Genomic DNA, 17,997 nt, shown 5'->3' on the forward strand with positions numbered 1-17,997 from the left:
CTTCAAGTTCTCTGCACAGGGATGGCATAAACTTCTAATACAGGAGAATGGGAACTCCAGATGTTTGGAGATCTGCCTGTGCATGTAGAAGAGAGGGCCCCCCTGTACCAGAATCTCTGCTTAGGAAGGGTGTGGTGGCTCAGGCTCCTGATCCAGGTGAGCTGGTTCTCTGAATGCCTGAAGATCTGCCTGGGAGTGGAGCAAAGCGAGTCACACTGCATCATGATCTAAGTCCAGGAAAAGTAGGGTGGCTCAGGCTGCTGATCCAGATAAGCTGTGCTCTGAATGCTTGTAGATCGGTTTGGACATGTAGTAGAGGGTGTCCCCCTGCATGAGGTTCTCTGCACAGAAGGATGGATGAGCTCAGTCTGCTGGTCCAGGCAAGCAGGTGCTCTGAATGCCTGGATTTCTGCCTGCAGGTGGAGCAGAGAGGCCTCGCTGCACCATGATCTTAGGAGAACAGGGTGGGTCACCCAGCGATGGCACAGGCAGATCAGTTCCAGGTTGCCAAGCTGGCCCTCGCCAAAAGTCTCATTGTCCAGGAGAAAATGCAGCTGTAGCCGCTCTGCTCCTGCCCCTAGACTTGTGATAGGGAGAACAATTCTAGCCTTACTGCTGAGGCACTTGCCACAGCTCTGGCTGTGGAAGCCCCTATTCCACTCCAGAGAAGGCATTCCAATCTCTGGCCCAAAACTAAAATGCCTACACCATCACACTGCCAGGTTGCCAAGGAATGGCTGACTTTGCATGCACCCAGTTTAAAAATGGCATCGTGTTCTCAGTCCTGGGTCTGGGAAAACCTTTGTAGTGTTTCCTTGTGTCTTTCCCTCACAGCATCTCCAAGCCTCTTCCAAGTTTGTTCCAGGGCGTGGGAGAAACAAAGTGCTCTCCCTTGTCCTGGGTTGTTCGGTCCTTGGGGAAAGATGAGTCACAGAGGGAGGCTTTCTGCCTCTCTCACATTCTGAGACTTTACTCACTTTTATTTTACTTTTTATCAACCAGATGTCATCATGGGAGCTGTTTGCTAGCATTTTCCTCTCTGGGATCTGGGGTGTCTTTCACAGTTCTGGTAGATTGCCATTTTCCTTCTTGAACTAAGAGATCACAGAGTTGATCTTTATGTACTGTCTTGCTGTTTCCAAGTGGTTGAGGCATGCTGAAAGCCTCTAATTCATCATCTTGGGGAAAAAACAAAACAAAATAAAACTTCTGATTTTGTTTATTTGTTCAGACAGGGTTTCGCTCTGTCACCCAGGCTGGAATACAGTGGTACAGTCATGGTTCACTGCAGCCTCAACCTCCCAGGCTCAAGTGATCCTCCCACCTCAGCCTTCTGAGTAGTTGGAACTACAAATGTGCACCACCATGCCTGGCTAATTTTTTTATAGAGTTGGAATCTCTCTACTTTGTGTAGGCTGGTTTTGAACTCCTGGGCTTAAGCAATCCTTCTGCCTTGGCCCCCCCAAAGTGCTGAGATTATAGGCGTGAGCTACTATGCACCTGGGCCTGCTTTTGTTTTCAATGGAATTTTATTTCAAATTTTACTCTGATTTATTAAAAATATCAAAACCAGTAATTTTCAACCTTGGCTGCATGTTAGAATCACTTGGGATCTAACGCTTAGCAATACACTAAAGGTCAGCCTCCGTCACCAGAATCTTTGGGTGAAGGGCCTGGAGACAGCAGCATTCTTCACATTCTTTTTGGTGATTTTAATGTGCAGCCAAGGTTAAGGGCCAATGCTCTAAGTGATACTTATATGATGTATTATACTTCTGACTCTAGGTTTGAAGGAAGCATATGTAAACTGCACTGAATTTGTGCCATGAAAATCTGATTTACCATTGCCGACTTTATGAAGATATATTGGTTATTATACAACAGAAACTATGGGGAACAAGTAACACCAACTGTAAACTGGAGAGGGACTCTTGTTTAAAGGATTAAATAAAAAGTCTTTGTGGTGTTGAGGCAGAAAAATTTGCAACCAACATCTCATTCAATGATTTATTTACCTATCATTTTGATCAGTTTATCTTTCATTTTACTGTGATGATGTAGACAGTGGGATCCTTTTAAATTTGGATCAGATATATTGAGCATAACCTACTACCTCAGTAACCAGTACTGCCAACTGTATTTTATTGGAAGTTGATGGTGCAAACCAAAGGTGACTGATTATAACAACAGAAGTAAATTATTGGGCAGAAATAAGTTACTGGGTTTACATTGAGGTCATTCATTTTAAGCCCAATAAATGCAGGATATAATTTTTCTATACCTTCATTTACAGACTTATCAAGTCACTTTTTAATCTCATTTATATAATGTCAGTGATTCCACCATCAAATAATTTCCCTCACATGGCAAAACTTCATTGGTTTGGAATTAGTAATCCAGTCATGGTTTTGGCATGAAAACTCTTCTTATTTCCATTTAACCTTGCTTTCTAAGTTTTTTTTCTCTCTTTCTTGTTTCTTTTTTTCCTGATTTTTTAAAAATAATGAACTCTTTCCTTCTTTACTACTTTTTCATTAGTTTTTTCTTTAGTTAAGGATGTTGCTTATGGTTAAAAATTGTATTTGCACTGTTTTGCTCCTCTTCCTTTCTGCCTCCTTCTCTTCCTCCCTCTTTCCCTCCCTTCCTCCTTTTCTTCTTGTCTTCCTCCCCTCCGTGTACTTATCAAGCACCCCCTTATGAGGATCTTTCAAGAGCTAATTGAGCTTTTACCTTAGAATGGAAATCAGTACTTTTCAAAAAACAACCACTTTTAGAAATACAAAAGGCAGAATAAACTGCAGTGAACTACACACCTTGAAATTAAACTTGGTGAATATGGCATATAGAAACCTAGCCAAGTTTTCTTTATTGGTGACATGAAGAGGTAGGGCAGTGGGGGAGGTGGTTGGAGCAGGTCATGTCTGAATTTTCATGGATGCCAAATAGTATTCTAAATAAATCACCAGGGAGAATTTTACCTACCTTAACTTTAGAGGCTGTACTTTATACCTTGTTCATAGATAACCTCCTACCTTATTTATAAACACCTCCTACGTTCCTTCTATATTTACTGAAAGAGTTGGATTCAAGGGAGGATGAAGAGAAATGTGTTAAAGGTACAAACCTAAAGGAAGATAGAAAGAATAAATTCCCTGTGTGATAGCAGAGTTGGATGACCATACTTAACAAAAATGTACTGTACTTGGATGATGTACACCTTGAATACCCTGACTTGATCACTACACATTATATACATGTAGCAACATTTCTCATATATCCCATAAATATATTTAAAACTTTTTTAAAGAGTTGGCTTTGATTCCCTTCCAGCTCTGGCTTTTGATAATTTTATGTGCAGTTCCTTTTTTTTTTTTTTTATTTTAAATTAGAGTTTATTTGGTAACCTCTTTACCAAGGTTTGCCACCAGAGAACAGGGGTAATAGTGATTTAATTCTGAGTAATTTCTAATTGTAACAGAAATAGTTATTCAAGAAAGGAGTTCCAAAGAAAGTCAATATGAGAAGTCCAAATCAGAGATGTCATGGAAACAAGAAGTTTGCAAATAACATGATGTAGGCCTTGACGGTTCCCACTGTTTTAAGATATGCTTGTCCAACTTTCTTCCTTGTTAACTCCTACACATCCTGCAGAGGTGGTCACTGACCTTCCTGAGCTCTAGAGCCTAGATTTGGAACTACCCCCTCTGAATTTCTTTCCATCATAAGAAATAACACATGATAGTAAAATAATAATTTCTGGGATCATTTTCTGACTCCTCCACTGAGATGGAATCAGGGATCGTATTTTTCATCTCTGAAACACGCATCTAAGAAATTATGAAACATTATAAATGCTCAATAATTTTTTAAGCAAATGCATGAGTATCTAGATAACTTAGTTGGCTGGCATAACTGTTCACAGTTGCCCTCTGCAGGTGACTGCTTCAGTACTGATGAACCAAGCACTTCACAGCTCTTTGCAGTATAAACTTTCAGTCATTGACGTCAAAGTTTTTCTCAATATTTCCCTAATGTAGTTTCTTCCGCATTTCAAATTTTATGATTAACGTTTTATATTTTATGGCTAAAATTTTTATTGTGCATTTACAAATGTAGTATAACACTACTGTAACACTTTCTAATATTGATGTCATGCTTTTAAAATGCAAAATATTTGCACCTGGGTTACACGTATATGACAAGAGACTTACTTCAGTAACCAGCTATTTGAAGTAAAGCAAGCCTTTCCATTTTAGTTTTAAAACAGTAGCAAAAAAACCACGATCCCTTTAGTGGATGAGATGTGGTGCATCTTGTATGAGATAATGAATTAGAAGAGTTTGAAAACTATATTGAAATACCACATGGTGTTAGCTGTTAGTAAAATGGTGCTGCCTGATTATCTTTTCTGGATCCTTAAAGATAAGGAACTGTACTAGAAAGCGTTCTTCCTCCTTGGGTGGTACAGATGCATGCTAGATAAACCTTGTTTACTGACACACCTCTCTTTTCCCTGAAAAAACTAACAAATACATGGTAGGCATCACTCTCTCGGAATTCTCAAGGGATCTTAAGGGTAATTTGGGCAATTTAAATTCTAAACTCTTATTTTTCAAACCCCTTCCTAATCCCCATCTACCCACTTCCTCACACATACTTCCTATATTCCCTGATTTACTTGGCAGAAACCATTATCCAGTCAGTTGCCCAAGTTATACACCTCTTATTTCTCTCCTCTCCCTTCCCTCATGCTGTCAGTCACTGGGTTCCTCTTGTCTATCCTCTTGTCTCACCTGCTCCATCCTTACTGCTGCTGCTCTCAGGCCAGCCCTCAGCTTGTCTTTCTTGCATTATTGCCACACCATTTGCTCAATATTCCTCTTAGCATCTGGTCTTTCCTTTCTCTCATTCAAGCCAGCATTTGTGCTGCTGCTTGGGTGATGTTTCGATGTGATCATCCATCTCACCTGTTTAAAACCTCCATCTCGCCAATTTTTCTGGGCCAAAAACCCAATATCCTCCATCTTGTCCCAAAAGTTTCCAAAAGGAGGTTGGTCTCCTTGTGTTTTTTGAGCCCTGTCTCCCTCCAAATCATCAGCAGTGTCCTCAGTATCCTCCCACCACCACCATAGAAGCAGCTCACAATATGCTAAGTATTGTGCCGAGAATCAGTCATCTCATTTAACCTTTACCACAGTCAGGTGCAGAGGAGGAAACTGAGGCTTGGGGAAGTTTAGTAAAATCTGGGAAGCAAGGCTGCCAAGTCAGCACCACTGAGATCCCAGAACCTCTGCTTTCTTGTCATTCTCCCCAAAGAGCAGGAGCTCTAACTCCCAACTGTTTGCTTATGCTGTTCTTTCTACCCCAAATGCTCTTCCACCCACTCTGCCTGTCTACTTCCAACTCTCTTTTAACATTCTGCCCACATTCCACCTTTCCCAGCAATGCTTCCTGAACCAACTCTTCCCCCACACAGAATTAATCACTCCCTAATAGCACTTTAGTGTAACTGTATGTATACTTACCACCCTGTTTAGAGTTATTTACCTGTCTTCCTCTCTTAGGCGAAAGTATATCTTTTTTATAACCACCACTCCCTGGCACTAACAGAGTACCCATTACCTGGGTATATCTGTCACTAATAGAGTACCCATTACTTGGTAGGTGCTCAGTAAATATTAGAATTTATTGTATTGTATGTAAAATTTCTTCCTGGCCTGAAAAGTCAGGCCTGGGATGGATTGATTTGGGTAGCAACTGTAGGAACAATGACAAGCTTTCACTAGTAACTTGCTGATCAGGCAACTGAGGGGCAGAGGGTTTATGGAAGCTTCCAAAGGCCATACTGCTAGGAAATAACAATATTGGGATTGGAAACAAGACAGCATAACCTCAGAGGTGTTGCTGTATTAGATCCCTTTCTTTTTTTCACCAAGATTGTTGCCTTGGTGGACACCACTAGCACAGGTTTCTATCCAAAACAACCCTTTGACTACCATAGAATTCCACTTTTCAGCTCAGCCTGAGGTTTCTTGAAGGATGAGTATTAAAAGTGTTCTATCAACCTATCTCCCCAGTTTTCCAGTATATAAACACAGTAATGATTGAAAGGAGAACTATTTATAAACTTCCATTTATATTCCTGGGAAACATATTTCAAATAAAACAAATAATACCCAGTTTTTTAGCTCTTTTAACTTTTTCTCGTTCTTCATTGTATTGCATATTGCAGCTGAGAAGTCAAAACAGGTTGATTCCCTTCAAGGAGATGCTAAGTCTTTAAGTGGCTTTTGCTAACTGATATAGACCAGCATTGAGATTGATACACAGTGGGAATTCTGGTTGTCTTTTCCTCAGCAGGAATTTGGCACTGCCTTTCCTCAGTAGCACTAATGAAGTTCAGCTATGGTTTGAAGGTGCTCTGGATACCTGAGCAGGCCATTTTTTGTAAGATTGCACTGCTTACTCTTTATGAAGAACGTTCTTTAGAGTAAAAAGAAAATTCTGCTTTCCAAACCCAGGTGATTAGATTACTGCAAATAGTGGTATTAATTTTATGGTGGGAAATCAAATAGAAAATGAGTGAAAACACACAAAAAATTAGTATAAATAATGGTTCTTAGTTGAAGGTGAGCAAGAGAATAACCCGGGAATATGTTTTCAAAATATGTAACAATGCAGCTGTCTCCTGTTTCCTTTAGAGTCTCAGTATACCTGGGATATCACCAGGTATTGAATTTATTTTCCTGAAAGTTTTTCAAGTAATGATGACATACTATACTGGATTATAAATGGAAGTGATAGTCTCAAATCATGTTACTAGCCTTACACTGCTGTAAGATTTTCTCCTCTCATATCAAAGTCCATACAGCATCACTGTCTGACATGCAAATTCAGCTTTCCAGTCAGTCTGAGGACACGCGACATAGTAACTTAAATCTTATTGTGAAGTATCCTTCTGCTTCTGGGATTAGGGAAGACTTTAGTCAATCTTTATTCTAATGGTGTTTCAAACTAGTTTTAGAAACTTAAACCATTTTTCCCCAAACAAAAGTAGCCCTAACTGTAAAATAGATGAAAGAAAGACTAGCTGAAGTGGAAGCTCTGTAACCATCTCTCACCGCCTCTGCCACTTCGGTGACTCCTTGGTTGCTTTAGGGTTCCACGGAACACATATTTCAATACTGGTATGTAGTCTCACCATCTCATTTTGTGGGTAAGGAAACTGCCTTGGAAACCGGTGTTAGAACCAGGGAGTCTTCATTGCTGGTCTAGCGTACTTTCCATTATTGTATTTATTTAATTCTGCCAAGAGAGGGCATTAAAAGATACAGTAGGCTGTCATTGTCCTCATTAGCATTTTGATCAACAATATGCCATCCCTAAACTCAGATTTATGACACTGCTAGAATAAATAGAAAAATAAACATAAAATTAAATTAGTTTTATTATTGCATCAAAGAAACCATTTGATTTTGTCAGTTGGGAAAAATATAATAAAATCAGATGTTATATTAATTAAGTAGAGTCATATAATGAAGCTTCAAAATTGTAAAATTGGATCTGGATAAGGCCCTGTAGAGGAGGCGATATGTTATCTCATCATATAAAGAGTCTCATTGTGGCTTCTCTTTTATACATTCAACTGCAAAATATCTTATTCTCTTCCCCCGCCCCATCCTGCCAAAAAAGACTGAGGGGAATTACAAAGGGAAGTGATGGTAAAGAAAACTAAGCCAACGTTAACTCAACATTATCTTCTTACTTTAGTAACCACTAGACTTGCTGTAAAAACTTCCAAAGAGGGTCTGAATCAATTTGTTACTAATGAATCAATTTGTTACTTGCATATTTCATTTTAAATATAGCTATTTACTAGTGAAATCATAGAATGTGCTTATTTACATACATTTAAGTTGAATAACTAAGCCATACAATAATGTGGTCATATTTTGTTTGAAAAAGGAAAAAAAAAGTAGTTAAGGTTAATCTCTACTGCCAGTCCTCCCACAAAAGGCTAAAAAATGCCTTATTTTCTGCACCTAGCAAAACACAGACTATTGCATTTCAAAACTGTATTTTCTTTATTTCATAATAGCATTGAACGATATTTGAAAGGAACATATGTAACTTAATGGAATGCCATCTATTACATCACTAATGGCATTTCCTAAAGAGCAAAACTTGAATGAAAATATAAAGCAAATATTGAATGTTTTTGAATAACAGGTGGCATTGGGCAGAGAGATAGCTTTCCTGTCAGCAGCATTAAATATCATTTGTCAAAAGGAGCATTCGAGAGACGGAGGAGACTTTCGGAGGCATTAGAATACTAAATCCTGCATTTATTGGGAGATGTAAAATGATGAGTGATATAGATATCACATCTCCCTTAAAGGGAGAATGAGTATGGTGTTGTGTAATTCACTGATGAGTGTAAAATAAGCTTTACCTGGTAGGATTTAAGACTGCCTTGAAATCCACTGAAGGTTTCTGTGTTATGTGAGGGAAGAATCTGGCCTTAAATCACCAAACAAATTAAAAATAGCAAAATGTTCTGTTAAGACAAACCATCTGTTCCAAAGTGTCGGAAGGAGAAAGACTGAAGAAATCTCCAGGAAGGCTCCTGGGGGTTCAGGGGTGGACAGATAGTCACATGGAGTTGATGTTCCCCTGGGCTTCACTCAAGTTCATTTATTCCAACCTAGTCAGCTTGAAGGGAATACCTGAGAATAAGAGAGTGAAAATACCTGAGGGTAAATAGTCTTCCAAGTAACCAAGATTCCAGTGCTTAATAGCAAGGAGAAAGGAAAACAAATTGACCCTCTGTAGCCATGGGTCTCAAGCCTAGCTGCACAATAGAATCACCTGGGGAGTTCTGAAAAAAAGACTTAATGCTTGGCCTCACCCCAGGTCAATGAAATCAAAGTCCCTGGTGGAGGATGAATAGGCAATAGAAGGATTTGTTTAAAACTCAGCAGGTGATTCAGTGTGTAGCCAGTCTTGAGAACTTCTGTACTATAATAAGAATAGAGTAGCAATTCTTCCACTAGAACCAAGAAAAGCCATCTCTACAATAAAACCATATATTGATATTTGACAAATTTTTGACTTCTGCAAATGTAACTAAAGGACATGGAGGTCTTAACCCCTAAGGAAGAAACTATCTGTTTCTTTTGTGGACAAAATAATTTCCTAGAGTGTAAATTATCTTTTTTTTTTTTTTTTTTTCTTTTTAAATTCTGAAAGAGACATTTCCAAGAATATATCAGTTTTTTGGCTGGCAGGAAGAAGTCACAATCTGGTTACAAAGAGAGCCTGTATATTATATAAGAACAACTTGTCATAGACTAAATTCTGTGCTTCTGGTGTGCACATGAATATTTTTGATGGTGAAGCCAAGGCTTAGATTATTTTTTTTCCCATAGCCAAAAGTGTTGGATAAAAGATTTTGTCTATGTTCAGTATCATAGTTCTTAAATTTGCAAGTCAGAGAATAAATTCAGATGCATAGACATCAGTAGGTTCATTCAGTAGAAAGCAGAGAAACATAAAAATGTCAATGAACCAACCACTAATTGGGCCCAGGTGATTATTAGTGGTTTGGTGCCATTTTGTGATTTCATTGTGGGTATGAGTAACTGCAATGCCTGAAGGAAACAACTACCCTAAAAAGAGTGTCTACTGGAGAATGCCTTCAATTACCCAACTTGCTGATGCTACCACCATTAGGGAGGTCAACCAAATACTTCAGGGCACAATAGAGGGCAGCCTAGGTACCAGGAATATCCAGTCCATGAACAGGCCACCGAAATGGGGAATTTTAGGTGATGGTAGAGTGAACTAGAATTGCATGACAGTTTTGGGAAATCTGTTTATTTGCCAGAGGACCCTAGTCAGAAACCCATGGCATGAGATGCAAAGCCTAGCCACCTACAGAAAAAGAGGATGGCCAGTTGAATTATCAAGAGAACCATACTGGCCGGGCAGGGTGTCTCATGCCTATAGTCCCAGTGCTTTACAAGGCCAAGTCTGGGGGATTGCTTGAGCCAGAAGATGGAGGCTGCATTGAGCTGTGATTGTGCCACTACACTCTAGCCTGGGTGACAAAGGGAGACCCTGTCAAAAAAAAAAAAAAAAGGAAAAGAACCATCCCATGAGAAGAGGTTCTGGAAATGGCCTCATCTTGACTGAGAGGGACATGAGCTGTAGTAAGGAGGCATCAAAGGCAGAAGCCCAGCCTATATACATTGGGCCACCATGGAGGAAAGAGGAGAAAATGTCAGCTACACAGGACCTCAGGACAAACCCTATGCTGCACTCTATTGATAGCCTACAAGTCCTGCCCCAGTTGGGATTTATCGGAGAGGCTGAAGCCAGAGCCGTGTGCAGGTAGGGTTAAATCATTGATTCAAGTTTGTGGGGGCTACAGAAGAAATGAAGCAAGAGCTGACAGAATTGCTTCTGGTGCGGATGATCCTGATCTGGTCCCTTCCAGAAATTGTCAACTATGGTCTACTACTCTTCAAAGAAAATGAGTTTGTTCTCGCCTGCTAAAAGAATTTACCTTTCTCCTCCCCTTCCCTCCCCATTGCCAATGGAAATGGAACATCGGACTTGCTGAGAGAAGAAGCTCTTTTTAAAGATCTCAGACTTGGACTTAGGCTCTAGGCAAAGGCTCTCAATTAGAGTGCATGTATTAACACTACTTTTGAAGCTTTTTCAAACTAAACACACCACTACCTTCTCTTTATCTCTATGTTTTTTCCAGAAATTCTGATATGCCCTTTCTCTCCCTATCTTATCCCTCCTACCCAGATCCTGGACAAAATGCAGGAATCTCCCATTTAAGATCCTTCCTCCATATCATTCTCGATGCTTGTAATTATTTATTTAATGTTTCCTCTGCTAGAATGTAAGCAAGGCATGTTACTAATCTCTCTTTAGGGAAAGTTCTGTGTCTGAAGCAGATAAAGCATTTAGTAAATATCTGAATGAATGAATGAATCAATCAAATTACTCATCTATTCATTTTAATCTAATGTAGTCATTGATCTCCCTTCCTGCTTTAACAACTAGTACATATAGAGCATCCCATCTTTTTATTTATTTTAAAATTACATGACCTCTTGACCATCATTCTCATTTTAAATGAGTCTAGATAAGGGAGAATAAGACAGGCCTATATTTATTCCCAAATATACTATGAAACTTAAAGATTTCTCACTTCTGCCACCTAGAAGTATTGAAGGGAAAGGAATGTGGAAAGTACATGAAGGATTCTAGTTTGCTGGATTCCCACAGATGGAGGTTATGCTTTTAGTCCTGTCATCCACTCTCATGGGCATAACTAAGTAGTTTAATTGTATTATAGAAATTCCATTTCCTCAGAACACAGCAGTACTAGGCAGGTGAGTGATGAACTGAATAACAGTACATTTGTGTGGCAGGTTTGATCGTAGTCCCATAGTTTCTGCATTGTGATTATTTTTTAACTATGTGAGCTCCCTGAGGCTTGTTTTTGTTCTTTTATTTTAGCTCATTTGTTATTCAGTAGCTTTCACATAACAGTTTCAGTGCTTTGATACGATTTAGAATTGCCTTTTAATAATATTGAATTTTAAGCCTAATAAATCAGTGATGAAGAACACTTGTATGAATCATGGGAATAACTGATGAAAGAATAATGAATGCTCTTCCACCCACTGCTGGTTGCTTTAATGATAGCTCTCATTAGGTAGGTGTAATTTTGCTAAAGCTCCATCTAGATTTACCTGATCTAATAGATTTTTATGGCAAATATGAGGTTTTAAAGTTTCCTGGTTTTAGAGGATCGATAATATACAAGTATTCTCCTCTCAACTGTCTTTATATTTTTGTTGCTTGTCTATTAGAACTTTATCCCTATTTTCTTTCTACAGTCCCAGTTTTGGTGTTTATTTTCCATCCTACTGTAAAGGGATTGTAATTTCTATAGGGAGAGCAGGTTGCCTACTTTGTCTTAACTTTCTATCTCTAGTACCTAAAGCCAAGCCTAGGACAATAAAGACCATAAATTAATACCGATTGTATTCTTAAATGATGTAACTTTACACTCTGACTTTTAATGAGTCAAAGGTAAATCTGAATGGCAAAGGTACACATTTGAAAGTGACTAAATAATGAATCTATCTTGCACCCTTATCGAACTTGACTTCTTGGTCTCTGTAGAACTCTGAAGGCGTCATCGGTTCTGGGTGTGTTTTTCTCCTGTGTCATTTGCGTTGTCCAAGCAGACCTGTTTTTACTTTCATGTGTCTGTATTTCTCTCCTTTTCTGCTTGAGTCATACAAGTAAACTAGACCAGAAATATCTCTTCCTCTGCATTCTCCGAATTTTTCCTTTAAATCATTTCTGTAAACTTTTAACAATTATCTAACTTGGGAAGTTTGCCCTCGATGACAAAATCACTAGGAATATGGAAGAATCTGGAGAGGCCAACCCTCACCAAAAAACAAAATCTAAATAGGGTACTCTTTAACTTTAGGGATATCTACTTCTCAGCCTGTTGATTTGGTTCTTTTATCAATCTTATTTTTATAAGCCCATTGGGCATAAGAGTATCATACAATATATCTAAAACTGCTCCGAGTAATTCTGATACTCAATTCATGGTAAAAACAATGTAGTCTCAATTGTAATGGCTTTAGTATTCTCCATGCCAGGAAAGGTCAGAGTTAAGAGAATTATTATCGATTTCAGTTTTTGAACATTGTCTTGAGATGTATTAAACTGTATTATTGCTGTTTTAAAGTTGAATTATCATTTAAATCAAGTAAAAATAATTAAAATTACTTGTCTAATAAATATCTTTAGGTAGCTACTCTGGCTCAAACTTCAGTGTCTTTGGGAAAAAACCCATAAATTATCACAAAAGAAGATTAAACCTTAAAGACAATAGCAGAAACAGTGTTTTAGTGCATTTATTTGACTTAGTATATTATAATTTATTTTAATTTACGTAAATCAGTCATGCCAAGAACAATCTATAATCCATATGATATTGATGGATGTCTCATAACACACTCTCCTCTAGAATGAACACTTCTGTAAAAGCGGTACATTTCTGGGCTAAATGTGTACCATTAAGAAATGTTTATGTTGTTGGTGAGTTTTTTTTTTTTTTTAATTATATAATCACGCCTGTGATCTAGTGGAAACTGTCCTAAGCACCAAGGTTCATTAAAGTATATTTGGGCAATACCAAGATACTCAAGAGCAGGGAGAGTGTGGATGCTAAGAGGAGGGATTCTGGGGTTAGGACAGGGCCCTGAAAGCAACATGGATCTCATTTTGTTTCTCCCCTAACAGAAATACAATGTGAAACAAAGACATTGTAGAAAACAAAACAACTAATAGCAATCTGCATGGCCCTTATTTCTGTTTTTAAAAAATAAATACAATTGTATAAATACGTTTTAAAAAGGTAAATTATGAAAACAGTTTAAATTTCTGCATTCCTCCTTTTAAAAATAGGGTTTATTCTCACTCAGTAAAGATGATCTGTTTTCAATAATATACTTCTCTACTGCATAACCTTTTGGGATTTCATCTTAATACAATCTTTTGACATAGTATGGTAGGTTTTTTTCAACTGCAGACTTTTATATGTCACCTCTTAATACTTATCACGTAGTGTAAGAGTTAAAGGCAATAAATGAACCTGTACATGCAGCATGTTTTAAAGCCCTTATCCACTTGTCTGACTTTGCTCTGACTTACCCAAAAGTAGACATGGAACAAGCAATATTGTCTTTATCATTATATTTAAATATAACAATTTAACTTTTGCAATGTATTACTCTGCATACATCATACAGAGCTAGCTTGTTGAATTAGAGGTGAAGATGGCTCACATTGCAGAAACGTCTCATTTTTGTTCCAGTTAGAATTCTTATCTAAAATAAGCAAACCATTCTTCATATTTAATTTTAGCTGTGAAATTAATCCAAAGTAAGTAACAAAATAAATTGCTGCCTTAGTGTATACCTTTTAACAATGAAATGTCCATCCACCTCTGAGTTATAAAGATTTTTGATGAAGTTCTATAAAACGCAAATTTATGATAAAATCTTAAAACCAAGTATGCCTTCTACTGATTTAAACATTCACAGTTTTAGGTCAAACACACTTCGTTTTCTATATCTATACAGAAGAGTTTTGACAGTTCTAAATTATATCTGTCATTACAAAAATCAGATTATCTCAAAGTAATCATTGCATTTAACTCAGAAACAAAACTGCCCCAACCAAATTTCCAGTACACAGTGTACTGTGCTGTATTTCTAAAATACAATAGATAATTGTAGTAGCAGGATATATTTATATATGATTCCAGCTGTGTACATGATATTTTGATGCCACAGCTTTGAGGCAACCCTAGTAAAGGGTTGGTTTTTTTTTTTTTATGTTGGGAATCCTTTGAAGTCATCTTTTTACTAGGAACAATTTGATGTGGGAGCATTTTAATACAACTTAAAAAGCATTATTTTCCACATTTCATAACTAACTGATAAGCAAAATAGGCATTTTCTCTCCATCCTTGAGGCACACTGCACTCAATGCTCTCTATGTCTCCCAGTGGAAGGTGGGAATGAAGTGTTTTATGGGTGGAAAAAGAGCCCAGAGGGCAAAATTGCAGAACACAGAATATTATTCTCAGGCATTGAAACCTAATGGAGTTTGTCCAGTTGGAATTGAAATTACTTAGAGCCAGGGATTCCTTTTTTCTTTCTATCTTCCTCCCTTTGGAATGAGAATGTCTATATCCATTATCTTATGCTGTTCCACCCCACCATTGTGCTTTGGGAACAGATAATTTATTTTCTAATTTCACAAGTTCATAAATGGAGGAGGAATTTTGCCCCGGATGTCTTTTACCAAGAGTCTCACCTGCACCTAATTTATATTATTTAGATGACATTTGGGACTTTTGAGTTTATAATATTAGATGATTTTTATTTTAAATTGATGCTGTGATGGATTGAGACTTTAAAGGTAGGTATTAAGATGGGTGAATGCATTTTTCACGTGAGATGGACATGAATCTTTGGGGGCCAGCGGGTGGTTGAATAATGGCTCTTCAGACATGTCCATGTCCTAGATCCTGAAACCTGTGATTACTTTATAAGGCTAAAAGAACTTTCAAAAGTGATCAAGTTAAGGATCTTGAGATGAGGAGATTACCCTGGATTGTCTGGGTAGGCCTAATGCAATCACAGTGGCCCATACAAAGAGGCACAGGAGGAATCAGAGTTAGAGTGGAAAGTGACATGATGATGGAGATTAGAATAATATGTTTAGAAGATGGAGAAAAGAGCCATAAGCCAAGGAATACAGTGGCTGCTAGTAGCTGGAAAAGGCAAGGAAACCAATCCCCTCCCCAGAAACTCCAGAAAGAATGCAGCCCTGCTGACATCTCAATTTCAGCCCAAGGAAACCGATTTCAGACATCTGACTTCCAGAATTCTAAGATAATAAATTTGTGTTTTTTAAGTCACTAAGTATGGTTAACATTTTAAGCCACTAAGTGTGGGTAACATTTTACAGCAGCAATGAGAAATTAATACAAGGTGTCTACATGAAACTGCTTTATAATGATGAATTCTGGTAGAAAACAGATGCTTCCTTGGATATTAATTCGTAATTCTTGAAAAAAAATCAAACAAATACAAAAATAAAACTATTTGTAATGGGAATGGGAGTTGGAGATGAAGTAAAGGTGAGGAATGTTTATTACATATATTGCTGGTTAATAACTAAGAGGAATTTCACAGTTTGACAAAATTGTTTGGACTTTTATCCAAAAAACTACACCAATAACCATTTTCATCTTGGTTTTCCTGGATATTTTCTCACTGGTGCCCCTACCCTCACCCCTCCAGAGAATTTTAAAGTAGACCTGCAGAGACTCTTCTGAAGGTTAAATGAAGTTCAAGGGCTTCAATTCTTAGTTTCCCTGCTGAGACAAAAGATACACTAATTAATGGCTTTTATGAAGACTTGGCTTTACTGGAAATACAACCAAATAATTCCTCTGAAGAGCTTATATCTAATTGCTATTTTGCATAATTTGATTTGAATTTCTCATGGGAAACCGTTGAATGGAAATAGAGTTGATTATGAATCCAAAAGTTTTTTCATCTTGTTTATCATGCTCTTTAGGCAGTATATCATTTATAAACTTTATTCGGCAACACATGTCCTGTTTTGCTGTCCTCTATGTGTGGGAATGCTTAGTAAATAGAGTGAGGCTTTGGGGAATAAAGGGCTTATTTCATTAAGTAGAATAAAATCTTTACTATGTACAACTCTCAGAAAAGTAGTTTGTTTAGATTGAAACATTTTCTGAATAGAATTATTTTCTTTTAATCAAAAGTCCACAAATATAATATGTGTGTGTGTGTGTTTAATTTTAAACATTTGGATGGAAAGGTTTATAATATATGAATTATATTTATTTTTGAATTTGAAGCAATATATAAAATAAAACTTAGCCTTTACCCAGTGATACTGTATTAACATGAGACATCAACACAGAAGAGCCCAGTGGCTGCTGAGATGTGTAAGACCTAAGTGTACATGAAGTCCAGGACATGACCAAGAAGAGCCACAGACGTGGCTGTAAAATTTCCAAAAACTAATGCAAAAGGTATACTACTATCCCTCACACAGTTTAGGGAAAGAAAAAAAAAACTTGTTGTGTTATTACCAAGTGAAGAAATTCCTTCACAAGGTCCTCATAAAAATGGCATGCTCTAATGCAGTGAACAAAGTTCTCAACAACAGCCCTGTGGTATTACTACAATTATTTAAGAGAAGTTTTTCAAATAAAGAGCCTTCAGACTGGCTAATATAACAAAATTTGAATGAAACAATCTCAAGCAGAATCTGCCAAGTCTTCAAATCCAACTTCTCCTAAAAGGTTGTGAAATTGTACCATTTGAAGAGCCGTATGGCTTTTAGAGTAAGATTTATATTTCTTACACTCTTAGGTGAAATCTGATTTTTGTATCATTGATGATATCTTATTTTGATTGAAGTTCCTTCCTTCCTTCATTCATTCTTCCATCTCTCTCCTTCCTTTCTTCCCTCCTCCTTTCCATTGTCCTTTGCTTCCTTTTTTTTCTTTCTTCCCTTCTATTCCTTTTTTTTCCACATCCTCTTCCTTTTTAAAATTTATTTTTAGATTCCGTTGAATCCAAAATGCTGAGCCCATTTTTCCTGAGGTAAATATGCGGAAAACTATTTTTAAATACTTCTCAAATCTTTGAAAAAGTGAAAAGAGAATCTTCTTCCTCTCAATTCAGAAGGCACTGTATAGAAAACCTCTTGGCACATTCTGTTCTCACTGGCCCTCTAATTGTACTAACCAACCCCGAATGTAAACAGATTCTTGAACAGTAGGGGAATGAAAGAGAATTAAGGGAGAGGGATCATTTTCTACTCAAATGTTTTATATTGCATATGTAACAAACGAGTTATTAAGAAATGTATTGGTGTACTGTCTTTTCTTGACATTATAGAATAATCATCTAAAGAATGAAAAGCTTTTTCCCCTGTATACCTTTGTGTTCTCAGGTTCTGAATTTTCTTGTCCTGTGAGTAGATGGGGCTAACCCTTATTCCACCTAAGAATATCGTCATCAATTAAAGACAACACAACTATGAACAGAATTCTGTCTCCCCCATTCCCAGGCAGTGTAGTTCAAGCTGCTGCCAGAACCTAAGAAAGAAGGCAAGAAGTGCCAAGATAGGACATTTTATTCAGCTAGGTGAATGACTCCAGCCAGCCCTGGATTTAACTTGATTGGTAGAAAAGCAAAATAATATGACATTGCTTGCATCTCAAGTGTTTTGGAGCAATTAATCTTTGTTACCGTACAAAATAATAGCATGAAACATTTTTATATGCCCCTGAATTTTAAATCCTATTCACTGGCCTATATCTTATTATAT

The sequence above is a fragment of the Piliocolobus tephrosceles genome, chromosome 11, assembly GCF_002776525.5.
Source record: "Piliocolobus tephrosceles isolate RC106 chromosome 11, ASM277652v3, whole genome shotgun sequence".
Taxonomy (NCBI): Eukaryota; Metazoa; Chordata; class Mammalia; order Primates; family Cercopithecidae; genus Piliocolobus; species Piliocolobus tephrosceles.